The 19,000-nt window shown below is 47.6% G+C and overlaps 1 protein-coding gene across 3 annotated transcripts in view; it reads left to right on the forward strand.

The window, feature by feature from the left end:
- PDS5A (PDS5 cohesin associated factor A) overlaps positions 1–19,000 on the forward strand; it is a 4,482,835-nt gene that overhangs the window by 1,085,637 nt on the left and 3,378,198 nt on the right. The gene's annotated exons all lie outside the window — the stretch shown is intronic.

A 19,000-nucleotide genomic window follows, 5' to 3' on the forward strand; every position in this document is an offset into this window, starting at 1 on the left:
AATGGCAACTCTCAAATCTGCTCTGAGCTACAGCATAATGCTTCAAAATTCATGGAGCCAACATATATCGCCAATATACTGGCAGATAGGTGTAAACTTTACCCCACGCTCACCCCCTAAACGGCCCATATCTATAGCAAAAGGTTGCACTGCCCCCATAATCAGAGACACCCAGGTGAAAATGGCACTCTCTAAAGCAAAGAACACAGCATCCATAGGACCAGACAGCATCCCAGGCTGCGTGATACATGAACTCCGAAGCAAACTAATCCTTCACCTGAATACCGTGTTCAACCACAGCCTCTCCTCAGGCTATATGCCCACCGAGTGGCGCACAGCACCGGTTGTCCCACTTCACAAAGGAGTAGCCACCACTGATGCCGGGAACTATCGCCCCCATAATCCTGACAAGCTTAGTCTGTAAGGCCATGGAGCGCATCGTCATGGAACTCATAAACAACAACACTGACAACCTACAAACCCTAGACCCTACCCAGTTTGGTTTCGTAAAGGGCAGGTCATGTCCCCTAAACCTGGTTGACTTCTTCGAGACGGTCACCAAAGCAATCGATGAGGGAAAGGTGGTCCACACGGTATACCTTTACCTTGCAAAAGCCTTTGATACTATTCACCACTCGGGAATTATAGACAAACTCACTAACCTAAATATAAACCCCTACATCACAAGGTGGGTTGCTAACCGGCTCACAGACAGAACCCATATAGTGAAAATAGGAAAAGCTAGGTCTGACTCCAAACCTGTGACAAGTGGAGTACCCCAGGGCTCAGTCTTGGGACCTCTTCTGTTCGGTATTTACTTCTCCGATGTTCAAGCAAACACAGAGGGACTATGGCTAACAAAGTTCGCAGATGACTGCAAACTGGGTTCCATAATTGGGAGTCCTGCTGACGTAGATAGCCATCAAAAAGGGCTCACTGAAACAGATACATGGTGCCAAAATCATGGCCTCAAGCTAAATGCCAAAAAGTGCATTGTCATCCCCTTCGGGAAAAACCAAGTACCTACTAATTACCACATAGATGGTAGCTCACTTAATACAGAGAGTGTGATAAGAGACCAAGGGACCCAGGTGGATAGTAACCTCTCCTTCGATAACCACATCACTAAAGTGTTTGGAAAATCCTTCTACATGACCTACCTTATCACGAAGGGGTTTGCATTTAGAAAAAGGAAAGTTATTGTCCTCCTCTACTCATCACTCATTAGACCCATTATTGAGTACAATGCCCCATTCGGTATGTACCTTACTAGACACCTGCAGCAACTGGAGAGGCCTCAAAAATACCTCACCAAGAGGATAACGGGCCTAAAACATATGCCCTATGCCACCAGGCTAAAAAAACTTCAGCTGTACTCTGTTGCATACCGGTTGCTCAGAGGTGATCTCTGCCTGACATACAAGGCTGTGTCTAACCCCGAATTGCTGGAAATGCTGCACCTAAGGAAACCCAATCTACCCGAGCTACATGCTCTAGGGACCTAAACCTGATCTTAACAATAAACTTGTTGGAGGGATAGATTTGTGCCCCAGAGACTCGCCTTGCTGTGGAATAAGGTCTCCATATATGTGAAGCAGAGTTCTTCATTAGCGCTCTTGAAGAAGAATCTTGATGAGTGGATGGGGCACAGGAAATTCACCCCGGGAATCGCTTCTGTGGCTCTGCTCGACAGAGGCGCAGGTAACTAAACCACTTGGGAGAGGTGCAAGCCAAAACAGTTTGGCTAGGCTTAATTATGCCCTAATGCCAATTGCCTAGTACCTACCTATGAACCTCTTGGATGTGTCCGCCCTTCGATGAGCTCATGCAATTGGTTTCTCGAAGGGCGTGGGAGTCACCGGAGTCCATGAAGCCTGTCCCTAGGAGGCCTAACAAGTTTATATCAGCCCCACCAGACAAACATTCTTAACCAAAGGAGTCCCCGTTGATGCCATGGTGGTGGCGGCAGCCACCAAAAAGGAGATGTCTGAGACTTCTTTCCATCCTCCTAATAGAGAGTCTAGGATCATGGATAGATATGGGGAAACACATGTTCAGTTCAGCGACTTTTGCTCTCCGTTCACTGAACTACTTAACCCACTTTACTAGGTTGCAAAGAGATCTCCTTAAGGAGTTGGGAGATAGTCTTCAGGGTACAGTAGCTGCAGGTGCTTCTGATAGTTACTGCCCAGCTTTCTACCCTAAATTCTATTGTCAACTCATCCATGCGTCTCATATCCTATTCTGTTGGTGGAACGAGTAGGGCAACGGGTACAGGAATCGCTCTTAGAAGACCTTCCTGGATGCCCTTGTGTTCCTTCATGGAGCCCTTCAAGTCATCCATCGTTAACACCTCCTTTGATAGCTCATCCCTTTTTGGGCCTAAAGTGAAGGAAACCTTGACCAGGTGCGAATAGGAGGGAAAGACTCTGCTGTCGGAGTCCATTTTTCCACCCCTACCCGACTTTATCCCAAAGGTCAAAGGGGAGAGAAAATGTGGTTCCGGAAAGCCCAAAGAGCCTTTCAGGACACACGTGGTGAATCCCGCTCCAGGGGCAGAGGAGGGGGTAATAGTGGAAGACGCTGCCCTCGTGGCAGAGGGGGTCTGCAACATCAGGGTGATGGAGATCACTTCCCTGGGCAACCCTACCAGCGTTTCTGAATGGAGGCCCGATTGTCCTGTTCTGGAGGCAGTCGGGGGTAGCTTATCCTTGTACCCAGACTCCTGACAAGAAATAACAAAAGGCAGCTAGGTACAAAGTATCATTTCTAGAGGGTACTTCATACCATTTGCCAACCCCCCCCCCGTCCGTAAGGAGAATACCGGACGTTCCACCCAATTGCAGGGAATAAGCAACTATAGAGGTCCAAAGGTTGCTACAAATAAGAGCCAGCCAGCCCCAGCAGACCAAAAAGGATCCGGAACTTACTCAAGATTCTTTTTGGTTCCAAAGAAAACAGGGGACTGGAGACCCGTTTTGGACCTCAGCAGACTCGACCAGTATGTAAAGAAAGAGACGTTCCAGATGGTCACGCTTCAGTCTGTACTTCCCATCTTAGCGAAAGGCAATTGGATGTGCTGGATAGATCTCAAGGTTGTGTACTACCACATAAAGATGGCCAGGCCATCCAGAGATCACCTGCGTTTCCAGCTGGGAGCCAATCATTTTCAGTTTCAAGCCCTGCCCTTTGGTCTCACTACAGCCCCCAGAGTGTTCACCAAATGCATGGCAGTGGTCACGGCTCACCTGAGGCGTCTAGGATTCATAGGTTCATAGGTTTATACTAGGCTATCTGCCCTAAGGCATTTATAAGCCTAGCCCAAATTATTGTGGCTTACGCCACCCCTTATATGAAAAAATACTGTGCCCATTAGTTTGTTGTGCCTCTGTCCAGCAGTGACACAGAGATGATTCCTGGGGTAAACCTACGATCTCCCATCCACAGGTCTAGATTTCTCTTGAACAGAGTCAGCGAGGTGCTCTGCCTCACATGGACCGGGATTTTATTCCACAGCATAGGGAGTCTCTGAGTGATAAATCTATCCCTCCAGCACGTCCTATTTATATCCGTGCTAAGGTTTAAGTCGCTTGCTCTAGTGGTTTTGGTGGATTTGGATTTTTTGAGGTGGAGCATGTCCATTAATTCCGGGTTGGACATGGCCTTGTATGTCAGGCACATGTCACCTCTGAGCAGACGGTATGCGACTGAATAGAGCTGGAGTTTCTTCAATCTGGCAGCATATGACAGATTTTGGAGTCTCTTTATCCTTTTGGTGAGGAACTTTTGGGGTCTCTACAATTGCTGCAGATGTCGGGTGAGATACATCCCGAATGGGGCATTGTACTCGATCATTGGTCTGATAAGTGAAGAGTACAGGGGAACAATGACCTCACTAGATCTGGATGTGAATCCCTTCATTTTCAGGTGGGCAATGTAGAAGGTCTTTCTAACCACTTTAGCAATGTGAGTGTCAAAAGAAAGGCCACTGTCAACCTGGGTCCCCAGGTCCCTGATAACCTCTTCTGTGCTTAGTGGATTGCCACCTATATGGTAGCTTGGGGTTACCTTGTTTTTCCCGAAGGGTATGACTATACATTTTTGGCGTTTAACTTCAGGCCATGGCTCTGGCACCAGCTATCTGTTTCCGTGAGTCCCTTCTGAAGGATATCCGTGTCCGATGCACTTTCCACTATGGCCCAGTTTGCAGTCGTCTGCAAACTTTGTCAGCCAAAGTCCTCCCATGTTGGCCTGTACTTCTGAGAAGTAGATGCCAAACAATAGGGGCCAAGGACCGAGCCCTGTGGGACACCACTTGTGACCGGCTTGGAGTCTGACACAGCGCCAGCAACTCTAACCCTGTGGGTTCTGTCCTTAAGCCAGTTTGCAACCCATCTTGTGACATATGGGTTTACATTTAAGCTGGTAGTTTTTCTACAATACCCGAGTGGGGTATTGTGTCAAAGCCTTTGCAAGGTCAAGGTAGGCTGTATGGACTGCCTTTCCTCATCAATGGCCTTGGTGACTGTTTCAAGAAGTCAACCAAGTTCAAAAGGCATGATCTTCCCTTGACAAAGCCAAACTGGGTCGGGTCCAATGTCTGCAAGTCCCTATATCTTTGTTTATGAGCTCCATTATGATCCTCTCCATAGCTTTGCAGACTAGACTTGTTAAGCTTATGGGGCGTAATTACCAGGGTCCGTAGAGGCACCGCCTTTGTGGAGTGGGACCACAGTTGCCGACGCCACTCCTTGGGCACATATCCTGTGGTAAGGCTGAGATTAAACAGCTGCCTTATGTGCGGTTTAATTCCTCATTTAGCTCGTGTAGCACACAGCCGGGGACACCATCCGGTCCCATTGATGCTGTGTTTTAGCTTTAGAGAGCGCAGCTTTCACCTGCGCATTTGAGATGTCCGGGAGGCTACACTCGGCTGGGATAGTTATCTCTCCTTTAGGGGAGAGGGGTGAAGTTTGCACTGAACCTGTCTGCCAGTATGTTGGCAATGTCTGTGGGTTCAGTGATTTTTGTATCATTTTGGACTAATTCTGAGCATATCTGGGAGTTTCCACCCAGGTTCCTAACATAGCTGAAAAAGGCCTTATGATTGTCCTTTGAATCCATGGCAATTTTCTCTCAAAATTGGCCTTAGTTGATTTTATGAGTGCTCGTATTTTTACTAATAATGATCAGGGTGACTTCCCTTTTATGGATTTTGTTCTATCATGTAATAGCTTTCTCCTCTTATTGTAAAGTTTGTTAATGGCTGGGGTCCACCAGACTGGACGTTTGCCCTTTGTGGAAAGAGTCTTGGTTTTATTTGGGATTGCCTGATCCATGCAGTCCTGGAGGTGTTCATAGAAGGCATTTGCAAGGGCTTCCAGCTTGGGTTGTGGTTTCCTCTGGCTCAGGGGCCTTGAAGGATACCACACCAGTCTTGAGTAGTGTGAAGTTTGCTTTAGAGAAGTTCTTCACTATGGTCTTTTTTGCTTGGGGTGGGGGCGGATGTGGATTTCCAGTGAGATTAGTTTATGATCAGATCTCACCAATGAGGGATATACTTCGGTGTGGAGCATTTTGTCCCCATGTTTGTGACAATGAGATCTAGTATATTTTCTCCTCTCGTGGGAACAGTGACTAGCTGTTCCATGGCATTTGAATTTATGAACTCCAGGAACCGTTGGGCTAGAAAGTTAGAGCTTGAGTAATGTTCCCAGTCTATATTCGGGTAGTTGAAGTCACCCAATATGATGGTGTTTGGAGATACATTTATACCCTCCAGTGTCTTCAGGAAGGCTATGTGGGGTTCCTGAGTTTGAGAGGGTGGCCTGTAGCATGCTACAATTTGTAGAGCAGTTTGCCTATGGTTAGTTGCACCTGGATGGTTTCCGAGCTTAGATGCGTTGCCACCAACCTGAAGGTGTGAGTATCCTTTATGAATATGGATACACCCTCCTTTTGTGGTGTGGTCCGGGTTTTGGGGCGGAACGCATGATATGAGGTAAAACCTAATAGTGCTGGGGTGCTCTCAGGAGCCTTGAACCAGGTTTCAGTTACAGCACAGACATCGATGTTCTCCATACTGAGAAGGGCCTCGAGTGCGTGCATTTTGAGATTTAGACTTCTGGCATTGAGCAGCATTACCCTCAGTTTCTTCCCATTTTTGTTTTCTAGGGTGGTAGGTTTAGAATTTGAGCCTTGCCTAAAAAAGGCACTATGGGGGTGGCAGGAGCCTTAGCCAATATCCGGAATCCCAGGGGTGACAGGTGCAAGCCGTCCCTTGCGAAGCAGCGTGGCTTGTCAAGCATGTCATCCCACGCAGACAGACACTGGATCCCCTTTGAATGACACCAGACATTAAGCCAATTGTTAAAGCTGATCATCTTGTCTCTATATTGTGGCATCATTCTTGGTGAAGGAAGGATACTGCTCAGGGATAGGGTCATACCTGCCTGGGCTACATAATCAGAGAGCTCCTCTGTCTCTTTTCATGTAGTCCAGGGAGGTACGTCTCAGGTCGTTCACACCAGCATGGACAATGACTGTGTCATATTTGTACTTGCCATGGAGTGACCAGTGCTTGTGTTATGTGGCGGATTCTAGCCCGATAGGCAGCTTACTGTGACCCTCTCCTTGTTCAGCCTGGTGAGTGGGACGTCAGTGTGTCTGACTATGGAGTCACCTATGACAAGTATGTTTGGTGTTGTATTTGGCCTTAAGGGCTGTGACTGCTTTGCACACTGCTTTTGTGGTTTATGTGTTGCTTGTGGGGTGTCTTGAGGTAGCAGTTGTTTGGGTGTCTGCTTTGGAGGCCTCTGCTGTTTAGGTAAATTTTTACTCAGAGCCTCTGAGTATGTCTTTGTGTGTTTGTGTTTGATTCAGTGGAGTGGTAGCATTATGTGAGGCTGGTTTTGTGGTGTGTGTAGTTGCCTTCTCCTCCTGTCTGGTCTTGCCAGTCCTGAGTTGAGAGAGCTCAGCCCCCAGTTTGGCTAAATAGCTGCATCTCTCAAGTATTTGTGTTATGTGGGAGGAGGAGAGGGTTGTCTGTGTACATGAGGCAGTTATAACATTGCCTCAAGATTCCCAGATTCACCAGCTGGACCGGAGAGGAGATTGACAACTGACCTTTGGACATGCTAGAATAATATTGGGAAATCCTTAATTGAAAACAAGGGCCAGTGGGGAGTGAGGGTGTAGTGCTTTTAATTTTTAGTGCTGACTTATATAATTGCTTTAGTGAGCAAGTGCCAGGTAACTTGAGTGCAATGTGTTACAAGTAACTAAATGCAAAAACGACAAACAGTAACTTTCTTTCAAGTGAAACAAGGAAATAAGTACAGTAAGCAATGCAGATATCACTAGTGATCCACAGAAGCGCTGAGAAGTTGCATATTAGGTGGAATTAGCTTCCAGGGAAATAACAAGCAAACAAACAACAAGCATACAACAAAGCTAGATTCAGTAGGCCTGGATCTAGTCTATGCTAGAGCAAACAAGGTGAACCAATTTCAGTAAGATACAGTTCAAATATTCAGGCACTACCTGTCCTGCCACCACAGTGCTTGCCACAAACCTTCCTAATGTAAAACAACTGTTCTGAAGCCCAAGTGCTTAATCCAAAAGACTTGAATGATAGCTACACTTTAATCAAGTTATAACCAAGCAGTAATAAATACCATTGAATTCTTTAGAGAATGTCTGGATTAGTGCTCAAGTTACACAAACAAAGCTAGATCCAGCAGGCCCGAATCCAGTCTATGCCACAGCAAACAAGGCGCACCAACTTCAGTAAGGAACAGTTCAGATATGCATGCACTATAAGCCTTTAACCAGAAATTCCCAGCTCAGAAGGGCAGAGTCCAGCCTCTCCTCCCACAAGAGTGCAGACCACGAACCCTCTTAATGTAAAATAACTGGCTTGAAAGCCCAAGTGCTTAAACCAGAATTAATACACTTTTAGAATAACAGACACTGAGCCCTCAATCAGCAGTTCTCAACCTAGAAGGATGTAAGCTACCTGTTCTGCCACAACAGTGCAGACCACAAACCCTCTCAGTGCAAAACAACTAACTGGTCCGAAGCCCAAGTGTTTAAACCAAAAGGCTTAGAATGAGTTACACCAAGCAGTAATAAATACAATTGAGTATTTTAAGATGATGCAAAAGTAAAAAGAAGTAGGTAAAACACAAGTACAGTAAAAGCAGATGAAATTTTTTTTTTTTTTTTTTTTTCTGAACAAGTGCTGAGATCAAAGAAACAGATTTGAGTGCTGAAACTAGAAAACTGGCTAGTTATAAGAAATAAACAAGCTAGAAGGCTTCCCTCAAACACAGAAGGGCTTGGGGGCTCAGAAGCCTACAAATAGTCTGTACCACTTAACAAGAAAGGCAGGAAATAAGCTTAATTTTTTTTTTTTTCTATTTTCCAGATGCTCTCTTTGTACACAGTAGGAGTGCCTGAAATCAGAATATGATCTCACTGCACTCAGTTTAGTGAGCAAATGTGATGGGCCCAGAGGCAGGCTGAGGGGCGGGCAGTTTCAATGCCACTAAGATTAACACCAAAACAAAAACAGGGCAGGTGGGTGGGAATAACTGAAGAGCAGAATAACTTCAGATAAAAATTCCTTCAACACTCCTTCATACACAGTTTAAATCAATTTAAATACTGTATTTTTTAAAAAAAAAGTGCAGAAAAAGGTACTTGAATTCTCTTATACGTCCAGTTGAATATAACCAAGTTTTTAGCTGGCCAAGCTGAAGTTTTAAAGCAGGAATTATTTCACATGCACCAGTTTAAATATGCAAGGACAGGAAGTCAAAGAATGTGGCTACCCCCACACATGTAATTACTAGCAAATAACAAAATTCAGCCAACACTAGCTTTAGTTCAAGTTACTGAAGAGCAGAATAACTTCAGATAAAAATTCCTTCAACACTCCTTCATACACAGTTTAAATCAATTTAAATACTGTATTTTTAAAAAAAAAGTGCAGAAAAAGGTACTTAAATTCTCTTATACGTCCAGTTGAATATAACCAAGTTTTTAGCTGGCCAAGCTGAAGTTTTAAAGCAGGAATTATTTCACATGCACCAGTTTAAATATGCAAGGACAGGAAGTCAAAGAATGTGGCTACCCCCACACCTGTAATTACTAGCAAATAACAAAATTCAGCCAACACTAGCTTTAGTTCAAGTTACTGAAGAGCAGAATAACTTCAGATAAAAATTCCTTCAACACTCCTTCATACACAGTTTAAATCAATTTAAATACTGTATTTTTTAAAAAAAAGTGCAGAAAAAGGTACTTAAATTCTCTTATACGTCCAGTTGAATATAACCAAGTTTTTAGCTGGCCAAGCTGAAGTTTTAAAGCCTCCAGGTGTTTCCGTACCTAGACGATTGGCTCCTTTCCGCCATCAGCAGGCATCAACTTATTCATGCAAGGGAGTACACTCTTGCCACTCTGCAATCATTTAGGTATTACAGTCAACTCAGAAAAGTCTGCCTTGTCGCCATCAGAACATATCGTTTTTATCGGGGCAGAGCTTGACACTTCAACAACCATTCTAAAGCTACCAGTCGAAAGAGTCTTTCTTCGTTGTCAGCATATCAGCACATTGGTATCGAAAGACAGAGCACCAGCTTCAGAAGTTCTGAAAGTATTGGGTATGATAGCTGCAGCAATCATAGGCATACCATTAGCAAGAATCATATGCGGCTCCTTCAGTGGTTGTTGTTCACTCAATGATTTTACCAGGAACTACTCATGGACCACACAATATTGATTACAAGCTCTTGCAAGAAAGATCTCCAGTGGTGGTTGATGCTAATTCATGTCACCATAGGATGCCCCTTTGTTCTACCCATTCCAATAGCCATTGTGACCACGGATGCTTCCCTGATAGGGTGGGGGGGGGCATTTTCAGGGAAAGACTGCCCAAGGCACATGGACCGATCAGGAGTCACACTTGCATATCAATGTTCTGGAGATGAAAGCATTACTTTTGGCTTTGCAGTACTTCCAGGACTCTCTTCCTCTAGGAACGATAGTGATTCAAACAGACAATATGTCAGTAGTCTGGTACTTAAACAAGCAAGGGGGGAATCAGATCTTACCCCCTTTGCCGAGAAGCTCTCAGAGTTTGGCAGTGGGCTGTTTCCTCCCAGCACTTTCTGTTGGCAATGCACATCCCGGGGAGATCCAACGTGATAGCAGACAAACTATGCACTGCAATCTTGTTGCCACATGAGTGGTCCCTCAAGAAAGAGATTGCGGACAGGATTTTCCGCAACTAGGGCCAGCCTTGCTGCGACCTTTTTGCCAGTCACATCAACACCAAATGTATTGGCTACTTTGCCCTGATTCCCCCTCTAGGAGAAGCCCCGAGGGATGCACTCATACACGATTGGCCCCCAAGTCTCCTCTATGCATTTTCATAAATACCATTGATAACCAAGGTTCTACAGAAAGCAAAATCCCTGGGAAGGACCATCGTCCTTATAACTCCTCATTGGCCTCAGCAGATTTGGTTCCCATTCCTTCAGGATCATCTATTGGAGGACTCCCTGGATTTTGGACCCAGTTCCAGACCTTCTGACACATCTGTCAGGGGACCTTCATCCCTCTCTGAAGTCATTGAAGCTGACAGCTTGGCTGCTTCAGTTCACCAAATAGCCAGGCTTCATAACTTTTCCAATGAAACAAAACAGATCCTTTTGTCTTCTCATAAGCTGTCCACGAAGATTATATCTTTATAAGTGGAAGAGATTTTCCATATGGGCCTCTAAGCATAATATTGATCCCTTACCAAGCCTCCATGACATCCATACTAGAATTCTTGACTATGATTTTTAACAAAGGAGCAGCAACAGTTCGGGTGCAGTTGCCTGCTATATCTAATTTTCATCTTGGGATTGACGGGTTAAAAATGTCCCACAAGTTATCCAAAGCCTTTCTCAAGGGGGACATCTCATATGAGATCACCTGTGAAAACTCCCTATTCTCCATGGAATCCAAATTTTATGCTTTCACATATAATCCTCCCTCAGTTTGAACCAGCATTATCTTGTGACCTCAAATATTTGTCGTGGAAAACCATTTTTCTGGTAGCTGTTAATTCTGCCCGCAGAGTGTCAGACCTTCAGGCTTTATCTGTCAGCCTTCCTTATTTAATTTTTCATGCTGACAGGGTATCACTTAGGACAAATCCTTCCTTTTTGCCCAAAGTTTGTTCAGAAACTAATATCAACCAAGTTATTGAGTTACCAGATGTTCTTCGTGTTTCACTGTTGCAGTCATCACATTTGGGATATCTGCTTGCAGTAGCCCTCATTCGGCCTGATTATCAAAGTCTTGAGTCCTCCATCTGTTGCTGTCTCATCTTCCATGATGTCAGGTAGTCAGGGGTATAAAGCATACAGCTGACACCATTACATCAGTCTTTCTTGCCATGCGGTGCCCGAAGCAGAAGCAGTTCGCAAGTGCCGGTCAGCCGACTCCTGAAATTTTCGTTTTCGAGTTTCAGATCCGAAGTCTTCATCTAAGCTAAGTACCCCATTTGGGATCCTTTTTCTTGTTCTAAACCGATGTCAGTACAAGTTAACAATTGTATTTCTTGTGGAAAGCAAATACCTCATAAAGATTTTCATTCGTACTGCACTCCTTGCTTAAGCCCAGACCACGACGTACCTCACTGTCGGTTTTGTGCCTTATTCAAACCTCGTACTATTCGTCATTGGTTCATTTACACATCTAAATATTTTGGTACTCTGTTCAATTATCCAGAAATGGCTTCGGTAAGCCACCTGACTACCGACTTTCTGAAAAAATACAAAGATAAAGACAGACAGACCGCATAGGTCCAAAGCTGCTGACAACGCTTCTCCTAAGTTAGTCGCCAGTTCGCCGGTACTCAGTGGGGCACTTTCGCAGCCCCTGATACCCGCTACTTCACGTTCGCAGGCCTCTACTGAGACCCATTCGTAGTATGTCGCGAGATGCTTTGACTGCGGAACCTGCAGATGTCTCCACCTTGGATGAGTCCGGAGTCATTGTGCAGGCACGGGCTTCTGAGGGTGTATTCAGGCCTACTGGCTTGCATATTAAACCAACGCCATCTTTTTCTTCAAGGCCTTAAACTCGATCCATGCCCCGAAAACCGACGCTCAGACCGCATGGTCAGGCCCCTATGCCTAAAAAACAAATGATAAGAATGGCTGAATATCTTATTACTCTAATCAGGGGAAGCCACCCTTCCCCCTCTGAGACCTAGGACTGATTTCCCTTCTGATTCTTCTGATCAGGATTCTGAAATTTCTGTTTTCTCTGAGGACCAGGATTTGCCCTTATCTACCTATGAGGATTCTGATGCAGAGGACTCTATTCCCTCTGCTTCCCCTCCAGAGGATTTCTCTTTTGGTGAAACCTTGCATACTCTTAGGGAGCGTTTCAGCTGAGAAAGCCAGGGTTACTCTGACTCCAAAAAGAGGCTTAGGGAATTCTTACTCCTATATCAACACAGGCCTTTAGCTACCCCTCCTGTACTGGACATTGTAGATGATGCCTTCTCGGAATCTAGCCTGGCCCCAGACACTCTACCTCCTGCTCCCAGAAAACCTGATGGGTATTACAGGGTACCTGACTCTCACAAGTTCCTCTTTAAAAATCCCACTGCGGATCCTGAGACCATTTCACAGGGACCCAAGAGCATTAAGGCTACTACTACCAAAAATCCTACCCCCTCTGATAGAGATTCCAGGGTGCTGGATAGATGAGGTAAGAAGGTATACACTTCTGCAACCTTGGCCATTAGGGCCTTAAACTGCCAGTTTCATATGTTAAAGCATCAGCAGCATATTATTGGATTGCTTAAACAGAAAATGATGTTGATTCTTGACTGTGCTGAAAATAAAGATTTGCAGGATTTAATGCATTCTGCTGAACAAATTGGAAAACATACTTTGCAATGTGGTTTTGATTCATTAGAGGCATCTTGCAGGGCTGCTGTCACTGGGTCTGTACTTAGAAGGCATGCTTGGCTTAAGGAGCAATCTTTGCCAGATCATGTTAAAGCTAAATTACTGGATGCTCCTTTAAACGAAGACCACCTGTTTGGCAACAAAGCAGTAGTAGTACTTTAAAAGATTGAGGAAAAAGGTAAATCTGTGCAAACTGTTAAAGATTTCCTGCAAGTATGGCCTTCCAGATTTAGTAGGCATTGGCCGTCTAAGAATTGGTCCTTTCCTGCCTCTTCCAGGCCTTCTCAGTCCAAACCCAGAACCAGCAGAACACCCAGGCTTCAGTCCCAAGGTACTCACAGGCCTAAGCAGTGGAGGGGGCTCCCACTTCCAAAGGAGGGAGTAGTAATACCCCCCCCCCGTGGTAAACTGGCTCAATGATTTAACTTTAAATCTTCCAAGCCCTGCTCAGCTGACTGTTCCTTTAGGGGGAAAGATTGCCCTGCATGCAAAAAATTGGGAACTCATTACCCAGGACAAATGGGTTTTAAATATAGATCTGAAGTAGTTAACTTCATTTGTGCATCAAACTATGGGTTATTGGATACATATCGGATCCGAGCCGGCAGTTTCCAACAGCTGAGAGCTGAGCTCCAAACTCCTCCCCTACCCATAATCCCCTGCCACCCCTTACTGACCTCAGATCTAGTTTGCCGCGGTTACACCAGCAGTTTGATCTCGAGCTTCCAGGGCCTTAAAGCATATATTCTGTGAGGAAATCCTCTCTTTTTTTTGGATACCTAAAGTTGTGTGTGCATTGTTGGAGTGTGTGTTTGTTTTAGGATAGTTTGTTAAACTTACTGTTAGTGCACCCTTTTTGTATTACCCCCCCCCCCCCCCCCCGTTTCGTGAGGGCATTAGGGTGTGTGTGGTTTTGGGGCCTATTGAGTGTGTTTTTAGTTTACTATTGCAGAGGCCCCCAAAACATTTTATTCTAAATGTACCGAGTGTAGCCATAAGCTCTCCCCAGCGGATGGCCACACTCGGTGCGTTTTATGCCTTGGGGTTGAACACCTGTCATCCGGCTGCGCTATTTGTGCAGCGTTCAACCCCATGGCTCTCAAGGACCGGAGGTGCAAGCTGATTCTGGCGGGACTTCTGCCCCCGGACTCTGCTCCGTCTTCTGGTCCCCCTGTGGCTCCTGCCGCGGCTGCGGCAGTGCCTTCGGCTACTTCCCTTCCCTTGGCCGGGCTCAACCTCCCTCCTTGGGCCAAGAGGATAGGGAAGCTAGATGTGAGAAGCGCAAGGAGAAGCATCACAAGCGACGGGCCGAAGCCTCTGCATCGGCCCAGCCAGCCAACCGGGCTTCTCCCCCCAAGACCTCCGAGCCTTCTCTTTTTTGGCTCCGTTCACCCTGCTTCTCGCCAGGGCCGGAGGAGGAGGAGGCCCGGTCTCCTTCGAGGTCATCGAGGCAGCACTCCCGTCCCGCCTCGGTGGCCTCCTCTAGGTCCACTAGAAGTTTAACTGATGCAGACTTGGACCGGATGATGCGAAGGTTACTCCAGGCCCAACTGCAAATGGGAGTGCTCCTGCCTCCCCCCCTCCAGGGGGGAGCTTGACCCCATGTTTTGTCCCAATTGCTCCTTCCCCGACCCGCTTCCCGGGTTCAGGGTCTTCGGAGCCGACTAGCGTTGGAGCCGAGGGACTGTCGGCACCGATAGTAGAGTGCTTCAGCGCCGATGGCACCCTCGAGTCTGTCGGGTCCCTTTTCTGCAGATCCGAGCTCTCGGAGCCGAGAGCTGAGCTTCGGATCCGAGATGGTTAGCATGCCTTCGGCTCCGTCCAGTTTGGAGCGTACTGGGCCCTTGGATCCGATCACCTCGGCGCCGGCTCCGATCTGCGCATCGGATCCGAGGGAGGGTCTGCTCTCGGATCCTAGGGAGAGCAGCTCTCCTTCGGCCTTCAACATGGTGGAGAGGGTTCTGTCGAGGGAATCCAGGCCCCCGGCCCTAGCTACGGCCCCACCTTGCACTCCCTCTGACGGGCCCGACTTCCATCACCTGGCCCCAGGGACAGCCTGCTCTTACGTCCCAGATCGTTCTTTTGTTGGAACAGGATGTGGTTGGTGAGCCCTCCTCGGACAGACCCCCCCCCCCCCCTGAGGAAGTCCCTCACAAACACAAGTGCAAAAGGAGGCACTTGGACTCCCCTGAGTTCTTGACAGAGGACACGGAATTGGAGGAAGGGGAATGCTCCCCAAGATCACCCCCGAAGACGTCTCATTTGGAGACATCATGGAGATGCTCAGGATTAGAGGGGGGGGGTGGTCTGCCCCAAAGCCTACCTCGGACGAGTCCATGTTTCTGGAGGCGTTTGAAGCAGGCCCATCTACCTCTTGGGTGTCCCCTCCAGCCGACCCCCTGGTAGACCTGATCACTACCAGGGCATGGAAGGAGCCGGACACTGTGGAGCCCGTTCCCAAGAGGCCGGACAGAATCCTTAGCCCCCCCCCCCTTGGACAGGTCGCATTGGAGTAAGGGGACCCCTGTAGATGCCATGTTGGTGTCGGCTGCCACTAAAAGGGATCTAGCCCAGGAGAGTCCCACGGTCCACCCTCCTGACAAGGAGTCTCGGGCGATGGACCGCTTGGGGAAGCGGGATATTTGCTTCAGCCACCTTCTCGGTAAGGTCGCTGAACTATATGGCACACGTCATACGACTCCAGTGGGACCTTATCAAAGAGTACGCTGGTTCGCCCCCAGAGTCCATGTCTCCAGAGGACAAACAAGTTTACTCTACCCGAATGGCCACTCTCAGGTCTATTTCCAATACCTCTATGCGGCTACTATCCCATGCTATGGAGGGAGCCGCTAGAGCTAGCGGAGCGGGCGTTATCCTAAGTCGACAGGCGTGGCTCCGCCACTGTGATTTTGCTGAACTCTTTAAGACTTCATTCGCTAACACCCCGTTTGATGGTTCTGCCCTCTTTGGCAAGACCGTACACGACACCTTAGTCCAGAGTGAGAGACAGGAAGATGCTGTCTGCCGTCGGAGTCCGCTTCTCTGCTCCCCAGAGGTCCTTCTCCAAGAACCAAAAGGGCAGAAAATGATGTGGTTCCGGAAGTCTCAGCAGTCCCATTTCGCTCAGGACCCCCCGTCCTTCAGGGGCTGAGGAGGGCAGGGTGGACGCCGCCCTAGAGGCAGGGGAGCCCAAAAAACTTTGGGTCCAGAGAACCTTTCTCTGATCGGCCCATGCAGCAACCCTGAGGGGTTACCCGACTGCTCCACTCTGGAGGCAGTCGTGGGGCGTTTCTCGAAGCACCTAGCAGCTTGGAAATCCATCACAACAGACCGCTGGGTGCTTCGGATTATATCCAGAGGCTACGAGATTCCGTTTCTCCATCCCCCTCTCAGATCCAGATCCCTCCCCGATGTCCCACCCGATCAGAGGGAGGCCGCAGCCATGGAAATTCAGCGGCTGCTAGAAAAGGGAGTGATCCAACATGCCCCCCTAGACCAGTACAGATCAGGCTTTTTACTCCAGGTTCTTCTTGGTGCCAAAAAAGACGGGGGACTTAAGACCAATCCTTGACCTTTCTCTCTTGAACCTGGCGGTAACCAAAGAAAAGTCCTGGATGGTCACCCTTCAATCCATTCTCCCCCTCTTGCAGGAGAACGACTGGATGTGCTCCATAGACCTCAAGGACGCGTATTACCACATCTTGATGGACAGACAGTCCAGGAGGTTTCTCCGCTTCAGGCTAGGAGCCAGCCATTACCAATTCAGGGTCCTCCCCTTTGGTCTCACCACAGACCCCAGGGTGTTCACCAAGGTGTTAACTGTGGTAGCGGCCCACCTGAGACTCCAGGGAATTCAGGTCTTTCCATACCTGGACGACTGGCTCCTGACTGCCCCCACAAGGCATCTACTCTGCACGGCCAGGAATTATTTTCTTCACCTAGCTCCCCGGCTGGGGATCACGATCAGTGTGGGAAAATCTTCCCTTCTTCCGACTCAGGTCAAAGATCTCATCGGATCCAGGTTGAACACAAATCAGCTTATAGCCTTCTTGACTCCGGACCGGCTGCAATCTTTAAAACTTCATGTGCAGGCCATTCTTCATTGCCCAGCCCCTCCAGTGGAATTGGTCCTGAGGGCCTTAGGCTCGATGGCGGCAACCATCAACCTTTTGCCCATGACGCGCCTAAATATGAAAATCCTGCAATGGACCCTCCAAGTCCAATGGTCCTTCCTTCATTATCCCCTGAGCCATCCTGTTCCTCTCAGCAGGGTTTGCAGGAGAGCCCTCTTGTGGTGGCTCCAATCTCCGGACCTCCAGAAGGGGCGCCCCTTTTCTGTCCCCTCCCGTAACCACGATGACCATGGACGCCTCTCACGTAGGGTGGGGGGGGCATTGTTTGGGCAGGACCGCCCAAGGCATGTGGAGACCTCGCTGCATATCAGTGTCCTAGAGATGAGGGCGGTGCTGTTAACGTTGCAAGCACTTCAGAGCCTTCTTCCCATTGGGACAATTGCGATCCAGACGGACAACATGTCAGTCGTCTGGTATATCAACAAACAAGGGGGAACCAGGTCCAATCCACTTTGTCAAGAGGCCATGAGAGTGTGGGAATAGGTGATTTCCACCAACCGTTTTCTCATAGCGACGCACATTCCGGGATGGTCCAGCATCCTAGTGGACAGATTGAGTCGCACCATCCTCTCGCCGTATGAGTGGTCTCTGAAACTCAAAGTAGCGAAGCAGATTTTCTCCAAATGGGGTCAACCTCATTGCGATCTTTTCGCTTCTCCCTCAAACACAAAGTGCAATTACTACTTCGCTCTAATTCCCCCACCCGGGGATTCTCCAAGAGACGCTCTGGTGCATGTTTGGCCACCCAGTCTACTTTATGCTTACTCTCCATTTCCCCTGATGATGAAGTTTCTGCAGAAAGTCAGACGGTTGGGGAGCAGAATAATCCTCATAGCCCCATTCTGGCCTCGTCAGGCGTGGTTCCCATATCTGTGGTCTCATCTGGTGAATCCCCCCTGGATTTTAGATCCCATTCCGGATCTGATTTCTCACCCATTGGGCCTGCCGGCCCCGAACCTGAACAACCTCAAGCTCACAGCTTGGTTGATCCAGTTCCACTGTTAGCTAGGACTCCCGGTATCTCTTCCCCGGTCAAAGCCATCCTAGTAGCTGCTCACAAGCCGTCTACTAGAAGGATTTATAATAGCAAATGGAAACGTTTTTATTTCTGGGTGGAGCACAAGAACTTAGACCCCTTTACAGATCCGTTGCCAGCAATATTAGACTTTCTATCAGGTTATTTGACCAAGGTGCTAGCTCCTCCACAGTCAAAGTACAATTGGCAGCTATCTCTCATTACCATGTTGGATGTGATCTGGGTCCTTTGACCTCGTCCAGATTGTGCAAGGCCTTCTTAAAAGGTACCTTCTTAGTAAGACCCCCGGTGAAGGATGTAGTCCCTCCTTGGGATTTAGTGCTGGTACTCCAGGCTTTAACAACTTCTCCCTTTGAGCCTGCAGCTTCGGTGGATCTCAAATTCTTATCCTGGAAAACAGCTTTTCTTGTTGCCATTACTCCGCAAGAAGGGTTTCGGAACTTCGAGCCCTTTGCGCCAAGCCACCGTACTTCTCTTTCCACAAAGATAGAGTATCCCTCAGGACCAATCCCTCCTTTCTGCCCAGAATTGCGCCTGAATCTAACATCAACCAGTCTATTAACTTACCAGTCTTCTTTCCCAATTATCAGAATAAGGGTGAGTAAAGTTGCATTCCTTAGATGTACACAGACAACTATGATTCTATTTACACAGGACAGCTGGTCATAGGGAATCAGAACAGCTGTTTATATCCTTGGCTAAACCTAGTCTGGGGAAACCTGTTTCGAAAGTCACATTGTCCAGCTGGATTTCCCAGTGTATTCTTCTGGCTTATGAGAGTTCTGGCCGGCCTGCACCTCAGGGAGTCCATGCCCATTCTACTCGGTCTGTTTCGACTTTCGCTGCTTTTC

Source organism: Protopterus annectens, chromosome 2.part1, assembly GCF_019279795.1.
Source record: "Protopterus annectens isolate FY-2018-M chromosome 2.part1, PAN1.0, whole genome shotgun sequence".
Lineage (NCBI taxonomy): Eukaryota > Metazoa > Chordata > Ceratodontiformes > Protopteridae > Protopterus > Protopterus annectens.